Consider the following 8,074-nt stretch of genomic DNA (forward strand, 5'->3'; position numbering starts at 1 on the left):
CGTGTGGAAGAAGCCAGGGCTTAGAATTTGTTGTTCGGGTTGCATTGAGGCATTTATCTACTTTGGTGCACATAACCACATTACACATAATTCCCCAACCGACACATCCCAGAGCAGCTCTGTGCGCTTTTTAGGGTTCAGGGAGAGAAGAGAGGCAGAGATTTCCCTCCATTCGTTAAAATTAGAGGAGGTCGGAAGCGGCAAGGGCCAATCAATCCACCTAGGAAGATGCTCCTAGAAGCTGAGATCCGTGGATAGGTTGCAAGAGTTCATGAACTTGGTTTGGGGAAAACCCCCCCAACATTTATTTTAATATAATTGACTCCTTTTGTAATAACTATGTGTTTTATTTATACATTGAAATACATTATTCAGAGAAGGGGTCTGTAGACTTCATTAGATTTGACAAAGGAGTTCAATTACACACAAACTTGAAACTAGGAGGACCAGGCAGGTTAGTTAGTTTAGTACAAATATTTGTGTTCTTTAGTTCTTGTACTTATTTAAGAAACTGCCCTACACGTAGAGTGGAAAGGGTCAATGGATTTGGAGTCAGAGAACTAGCCTCAAATTCTGCTTTTAGCCTATGCCACCTGCCTGACCTTGACTGAGCCGTTAACCTCCATCTCTTAGCATTGTACCTGGCATTTAGTAGTGTTGAAAGGAAAATTCACCCTGATTAAGGAGGCAAAACTCAGAGCAAAGAGAACGAAAAGGATTTTATTATGAATACGTCAAGGAAGCAACACATTGACAGACTGATCACTGAAGATTACCCGTAGCTTCTAGATGGGGACGGTTTTTATAGGTAACTTCAAGATAATCCAAATAGGTCCACCTCTGCAAAAGAGGTAGAGTCCTTGAATCTCAGTTCCTCTCCCAAATAACGAGAGAATGTGACAGTTTTCGGATAGGGGTAAGTGACTAAGACCCAGTGATACAAAAACTGCAGAATTGGTGTCTCCTTCCCCACCAGAGGCCACCCCCCTCCACCCCAACACTATTTGATAAGCAGGAACAATGGGAACAGTAGGCACTGAATGTTTATTGAATGGAATTTAATTGAATGGAATCTTTCAGGATCTCCATTTAACCATCTATTTGACATTTAAAACTCTTTTCACAACCTGATCAAAGCTTAACTTTCCAAGGTTATTGTTCCCCCAACTAAGAGGGTCTACTTAAGGCTTCTTTTCCACGATTCCATCTTCTGTCACCCCGCTATAACCGCAGACCTAGAATGCATTGACCTCCAAAGTCCCCTGGCTTCTTTTAAAGCATCACTTCTTTCCTGATAAATTCAACTGCTACTGCCTCCTCAACTAATTTACCTTGTATTTTTGTGTGTATTCTTTATATCTGTGCATATTGTCTTTCTATTGAATGTAAACTTCCTAAAGGTTTTCACTGTGTTGCACTTCTGACTTGTTAGTTATATGAACTTCCCCCCACTCCCACCTCACTCCCACCTCAGTATATACCTGGTACATTCGTTATTCTTTACAAATTGGCTTTCCTATTAGAATGTAAGGTCTTTTTTTTGTGTGTGTGTGAGGCAATTGGGGTTAAGTGACTTGTCCAGGGCTACACAGCTAGTAAGTGTTGGTGTTAAGTGTCAAGTGTCTGAAGTCGGATTTGAACTCAGGTCCTCCTGAACCCAGGGCCGGTGCTCTACCTACTGCGCCACCTAGCTGCCCCTATAATGTAAGCTCTTTAGGACAGGGACGAATGGTGCTAGTAAAATAAATAAACAAACAAATAAACAGATAGATAAATAATAAGTAGCATTTACATCAAGCTTTAATTTGCTTTTCATGTATTAAATCATTTGAACCTCACAACAACGCTAGGAGGTAAATATTATCATCCTCATTTTACACAAAAGGAAACCGAGGCTGAAAGACGGTAATTGACCTGACTGGGATCCACACAGCTAGTAAGAGTCTGAGGCAGTTGTTGAACTCAAATCTTCCTTACTCCAAGGCTAGCACCCCACCTGGCTGTCTTTTTGCGCCCCCAGGGCTTAAGGCAATGCTTGGCACACAGAAGGCGCATGCGCCCACGGCGGTGGGTGGGGTGGGGGTGGGGGTGGGGCTGGAGGTGTTCCAGCTGTGGGTTGCCAGGAGCAACGGGAGGTAAAAGAGAACCTCGAGGCTGCGGCGCGCATAGTGTGGTGCGAGAGTGCGAAGGCTGGAACCTTCGCCTAGTTGTCCTCCTGTCTCGGCTTGTCCCAACCCACTCGGGCAGGCCCCAGCCCGCCCGGCACGCCCAAAGATGGCCTGCCCTAAACGATGCCACCTTCAAGAAGAGGAAGTACTTCAACCAACGCTACCCGATCCGGGTGTCCGAGGTACTGGGGCTGTGTCGGGAACGCCGTGACCCGCCGGGGCGGAGGAGGAGCGGGGCTCCCATCCCTGGGGTCGCCCACAACCCTCCGGACACACCTGTCCCGACCCACCACGTGCTGTCATCCTGCATTTCTCCTACCAGTCACCCTCGAGTCACCCTCAACCTTCTCAGACCCTAAGCTTTTTTAATACCCTTTAGTACTTTTTCTTTAGTTCCTCGTTCTTTCTCTGCCACGACCACCTTGTCATATCCATCCCTCTGTGTGGCTTTGGGCAAATCACAACCTTTTTGGACCTGAGTTCCTTCATCCGTGAAATGATGACTGAGGTCCTTTCCAACCTCCTAATCGATGATCCCATGTTCTTCTCTGTCCCCCTTCCTCCTTTTGGAAATCTGCCTCCCCATATTATTGATCTAATCTTAGCCTTTTCTCTTAATCACCCACGTAGCCTTTTATATCAGGCAGCATAATAAGGTAGAAGGAGACTAGGCAGCATGGTATGGTGAGGAAAGAGTCAGAAAAAGATCAGGGTCTCTGTACGTTTTACAAATAAAAATATAATGTATAATATATACTATATATTTATATATTAAATATTATTACATATAATCATATATATATATAATAAGCATGTCTGTAATCAAAACTTTCATCAGGTTTGGTGTAAAATTAGTCATTTTGGGGGTTTTTAGAACACATTTTCAAAGGACCTTGATAACTCATATTTTCTTTCAGTCATCTGTCTTACCATAAAAATGTAGCCTATTATTAAAAACTTAATATATCTGTTGCGTTATGTTTTCATTTTGTATCCCTTCAATGTGTTCATAACACCTTATACAGATAAGAAAGAAGGCATAGCAGCTGGGAATGTCTTTTTGGTTACCTTAAAAGGTGTCATTTATGATCTTTTGTTTCCTTTTGGAATCTTTCCCTGCCTCAGAGAGCTTAACATTCTATTCCAGAGTGCTTTAAAATTTGTGTTACCCCCTGAGCAGACTTCTCTATGCTCTTGGTTAGGTTCAACCACCACTCTTGGCATCCTTTTCTTAAGTGCCATATCCTTAGTATTTTAGACATAAATGCTTTAATGCAAAGAAGTCACAGTCAAAATGTCTGTAGATCCATTTTATTTTCTTTGCTTATCATCTTTTGTCCAGTCTTATCTAGAAATTCACTTGAGATAATCTGGCTTAGCTGGATCTCATCTAGAGGGAATGATGATAACAATGGTGATGATCATGATATCTACTGATATTTTTATGTGGCTTTTTATATGGCTATATATATAACCATTATCTAGTTTGTTCTTCAAATTCTGTGATGTATGCACCACAAGTATTAACATCTTGGAGCAACTAGGTGACACAGAGGATAGAATACAGGGTCTGGAGTCAGGCAAACCTAAATCCAGTTTTAGACACTGGCAATGTGACTCTGGGTAGGTCACTTAACCTCTGTTTGCTTCAGTTTCTTCATCTATAAAATGGGAATGATGATGATGATGAAGAAGATGATAGCACTTACCTCCCACAGTGATTGTGAGGATCAAACGAGTTAATAATTGTAAAGTTCTAAGCACAGAGCCTGGAACATAGTAAGTGCTATATGAATGTTAACTATAATTATTATTATATGCACAATCAAGCAAAACTAATTCCCATATTGGCCTTGTCCAAAAATGTATGTCTCATTCTGCATTTTGAGTTCATCTTTATCAAGAGGTGAATAGCATGCATCATTATTAGTGAAATGATTGGAATAACGCCACCTGCTGGAGACTTACTGTAGAAGAGTTCCGCCCATGAAGCAAAGGTCTTTGAGGGCAAGACCAGGAGTCTTTTCTTTGGCGTCAGGAAGTGACACGGGCTAGTGGGAGGAGGAAGGAAGAGACTGGCGCTTGGTCTCAGGCTCTTTCCTCTGGACTCTGGTGGACAGCGGAGCTAGAAATGTGCTCTCCCTTTAATAGATAGGAATCTAGGCCTTTCTCTCTCTTTACCAAATTCTTATTCTCCTTAATAAATGCTTAAAAGTCTAACTCTTGCTAAAGCTTATAATTTATTGGCGACCACTCCTTAGATATTTTAGACAGTTTAGCTAGAATTTTAGCTCTTAACATTAGCCCTCTTGAATAGTGGTTGGTTATTGCATTGATTACGATTATTAAGTCTTTCAGAATTATCTTTACAATATTATATAAATTATTATAAAATACTGTATAAATTTACACTATATAAATTGTTTTGTTTCTGCTCACTTCATTCTCATTTCTTTAGATCCATTCTCTTTATCTTTTCTTACAGTAAAATAAAATTTCATTACATTCATATACCATAATTTGTTCATCCATTTATGGTCCTTTTCCTCTTTTTTTGACCTCTTTGGGTTTATAGGCCTAGTATCAGTGGATAACAGAGTATATACAATTTTGTAACTTTTGGGGCATTATTTCCAATTGCATTCTAGAATGACTGGACCAATTTACAGATCCACCAGTGGTGCATTAACATGTCTGTTTTCTCATAGCCCTTCCAACATTTGTTATTTCCCACGGTTTTCACCTTTGCCATCAAATCTGATGGGTTTGAGGTGCAACCTCAAAAGTTGTTTAATTTTACATTTAGCACTTTGCTTGTATGTCTCATTGCAGTTGTCACTTAGAACTCTTGAGAAGCAGCATGGCAAAATAAAAATAACTCTAGATTTGGCATCAAAAGACCTGGGTTTGGGTTTTGGCCCTAATACTTTCTAGTTGTGTGACCAGGGACACGTAATTTAACCTATCTGATCCAGTTTCATTATTTATCAAAATCTGGGTTTGTGAAATGCTAAGTTAAATGAGTTGTTATTTTTGCCTAACTTTAGGCAAAATTGTAAAGTAAGTAAATTTTGTCTTTTGGCTCATAGCCTCCTCTTTTGTCCATCTTCTTTCACATTCCCTTCTATGAGAATTGGAATGACTCTCCTTGCTGGGAGAGATATTGCAGGGAAGCTCTGCCATGAGGAGAAAGCATGTGACTTGGAAACCATGTGACTTTGGCGTCCAGAAGTTACCCGGTGTCCAGAAGTTGCATCTATAGAACCACCCATGGGACCTGTCAATCAGAACTACCAACCAATTAGTTTGGAGGTGTGTGTGTGTGTGTGTGTATGTATATGTGTATGTGTATGTATGTGCGCGTGCGTACACACGGCCCTGTTTCCAGTTTCACAAGGGGGATTCTGGGAGAAGCCCCTGAGGAGGGCTATTTTGGGTTCCTGACCTCGGCTTGGCGGGTCAGACACGGGTCTATTAGGTAGTTAGAGGTAGTTTGCTTTTTACTTCTCTCTCTCTCCTCACCAACTTCTTATGCACTTTAATAAATACTTAAAAGTCTAAACTCGTTAAAGCTTCTAATTTAAGGTGACCACTCATTAGATTTTAGACATCATAGCTAGAATTTTAGCCTTTACACTTCCTCTCTTCTCTGAGGTCTCCTTTGTCTCTGATATATTCTTGTGTGAATTAGTTCAGCGTATTAACCTTCAGAGTAGTATTTGCATTTTTTAAAAGGCTCTGGGAGAGAAAACCAAAGAAGTGAATGTATAATGGGAGATACTTTCAGTTAAGGTTCTCCCTGGTGTGTCACTAAATTATATAACATAGGCATACACTTACTCTGCCTACTTGTAAATTTAACTAATGATAAGGTAGCTATTTTCAGTGTAGTTTTTACAATAAAATCAAAAGTAGTATATTGCTTAGTATACTTACTTCTGTAATGATTGGAATGATGCCACCTACTGGAGACTTACTATAGGAAAGCTCCACCATGAGGAGAATGCCTCAGAGGGCAAGGCCATGCGGCTCTTCCTTGGCATCAGGAAGTAATGTTTGTGCATGGGTACTGTTTATCAAGGCTACCAGCCAATCAACTTGAGGAGCCTCCCATATTCTGGGAGGGGACAGGAAGGAGGAAGGAGGGCCTGCGCGGAGAGGTCTGTCTCTTTTTGGTTCCTGACTTCATGGTGGTGGTGGCAGCGGTGGCAGAGGACTTCACAGGAAAATTGAGGAAAGATAGGATTGCCATGCTGTTGGAATTCTGTTCTCAATCTTTCTCTTTCTATCTTTCAATAAACCCTTAAAAACCTAAACTCATTTTATCAGTGATTTTAGTCAGTTTCCCCCAAAACTGGGGCAACAGATTAGAACCCACATTTAGAATCTTAAATTACACACTTCCATAGCTATGAAAATAAAAATGCATTCTCAAATTAAAAGAATGGAATAGAGTTTTGGAGTTGTAATCAGGAAGAACTGTTCAAATTCCACTTCACACTTTTATTAGTTATGTGACCTTGGGAAAGTCAGGTGGTACAATGGGTGGAGGAAGCACTGGACCGGGAGTCAAGAAGACCTGACTTCTAGTATAGCCTTAGACACTTCCTAGCTTTGTGACTCTGGGCAAGTTATTTAACCTCTGTCTGCCTCGGTTTACTAATTTCTAAAAAGAAGATAATAATAGCACCTATCTTCCAGAGTTGTTGTGAGGATAAAATGATATGATATATACTTTATAAACCTTAAAGTGCAATATGTTAGCTATTATGATCATGGTTATGATTATGATTCTTTTATTTAACCTCTGTAGGCCTCAGTTTCCCCATCTGCAAAATTAAAAAATTGGACTTGATGGTTTGTAAGGTGCTATTGAGCTCTAAATCTATGATCCTATAATTCCAAATTTAGAATGTAGTTTGATGCCTATTAAAAAAAAGAAATCAAGGTACTTAACCAAAAATTGTCCAGCAGAGGGAGTATCTGAATTGTTGGTAGTCTGTTTCAAAACTTATGATTTGTATTGAATCAAAGTGCTCATATACTCAAGTGCTTTATAGGTCCTTTGGAATTAGCATTTCTAAAACACCAACTATATTTACATATTTTGAAAACAGGGAAATTTTCAAAATGTAATGCAGATTGGGTTAAAGAGATCTTTTTGGCATCTCTGGTGTTTTAGCAAAACAAGGTGATTTGGAGAAAGAAAGTGTAAGTGGTTGGTTCAGCTGAGCCCCTCAGAGCAGTGGTCATCACTCAGGCATCACTTCACAACCAGGGTTTGGCCTTCAGCTTTTTTTGACTCATGACTTTGATCTTATTGGTTCATTTACTTGGAGGTAATGAGGCTTTGGTCAACTGATCAAGCTAATCAAACTCACAAGTCATTGATGGATATTCTAAAATGCAGATTTTTCACATATAAGGAGAGACACCCCTGGAGAGAACTGGTATCCATATGGCTATTCAGGTCACTCCTAATGAGTGTACCTGGGAGACATAATTACAAAATGACAAGTTTCCATGATAACTATGGAGTTATGGCAAGGGGAAGTGCATGTATTTAAGAGAAATTTCCACCAAGCTAGTAGAGTTTGATGGATTTACCTTCATTCTCGGGATATGGGATGGGGAAAAGAGTGGTCTTGGAGAGCGACAATGTAGTTTAACAATTGCCTCACTAAAAAAAAAAAATCATCAGTAAAATCATTTACCAAACTCCTTCCCCCATCTCTTCCCTGTTTTTCTCTAATTCCAGCAAAGTAACCTCTTCCTCCTCAAATTTTCTGTGGACCAAACATCTCCTTTGCACCATATCTCACTCTTTTTGTTGTTAAGTCATTTTCAGTCCTTTCTGACTCTCCAGGGTTTTCTTGGCAGAGATACTGGAGTTGTTTGTCATTTCC

Source organism: Dromiciops gliroides, chromosome 5, assembly GCF_019393635.1.
Source record: "Dromiciops gliroides isolate mDroGli1 chromosome 5, mDroGli1.pri, whole genome shotgun sequence".
NCBI lineage: Eukaryota > Metazoa > Chordata > Mammalia > Microbiotheria > Microbiotheriidae > Dromiciops > Dromiciops gliroides.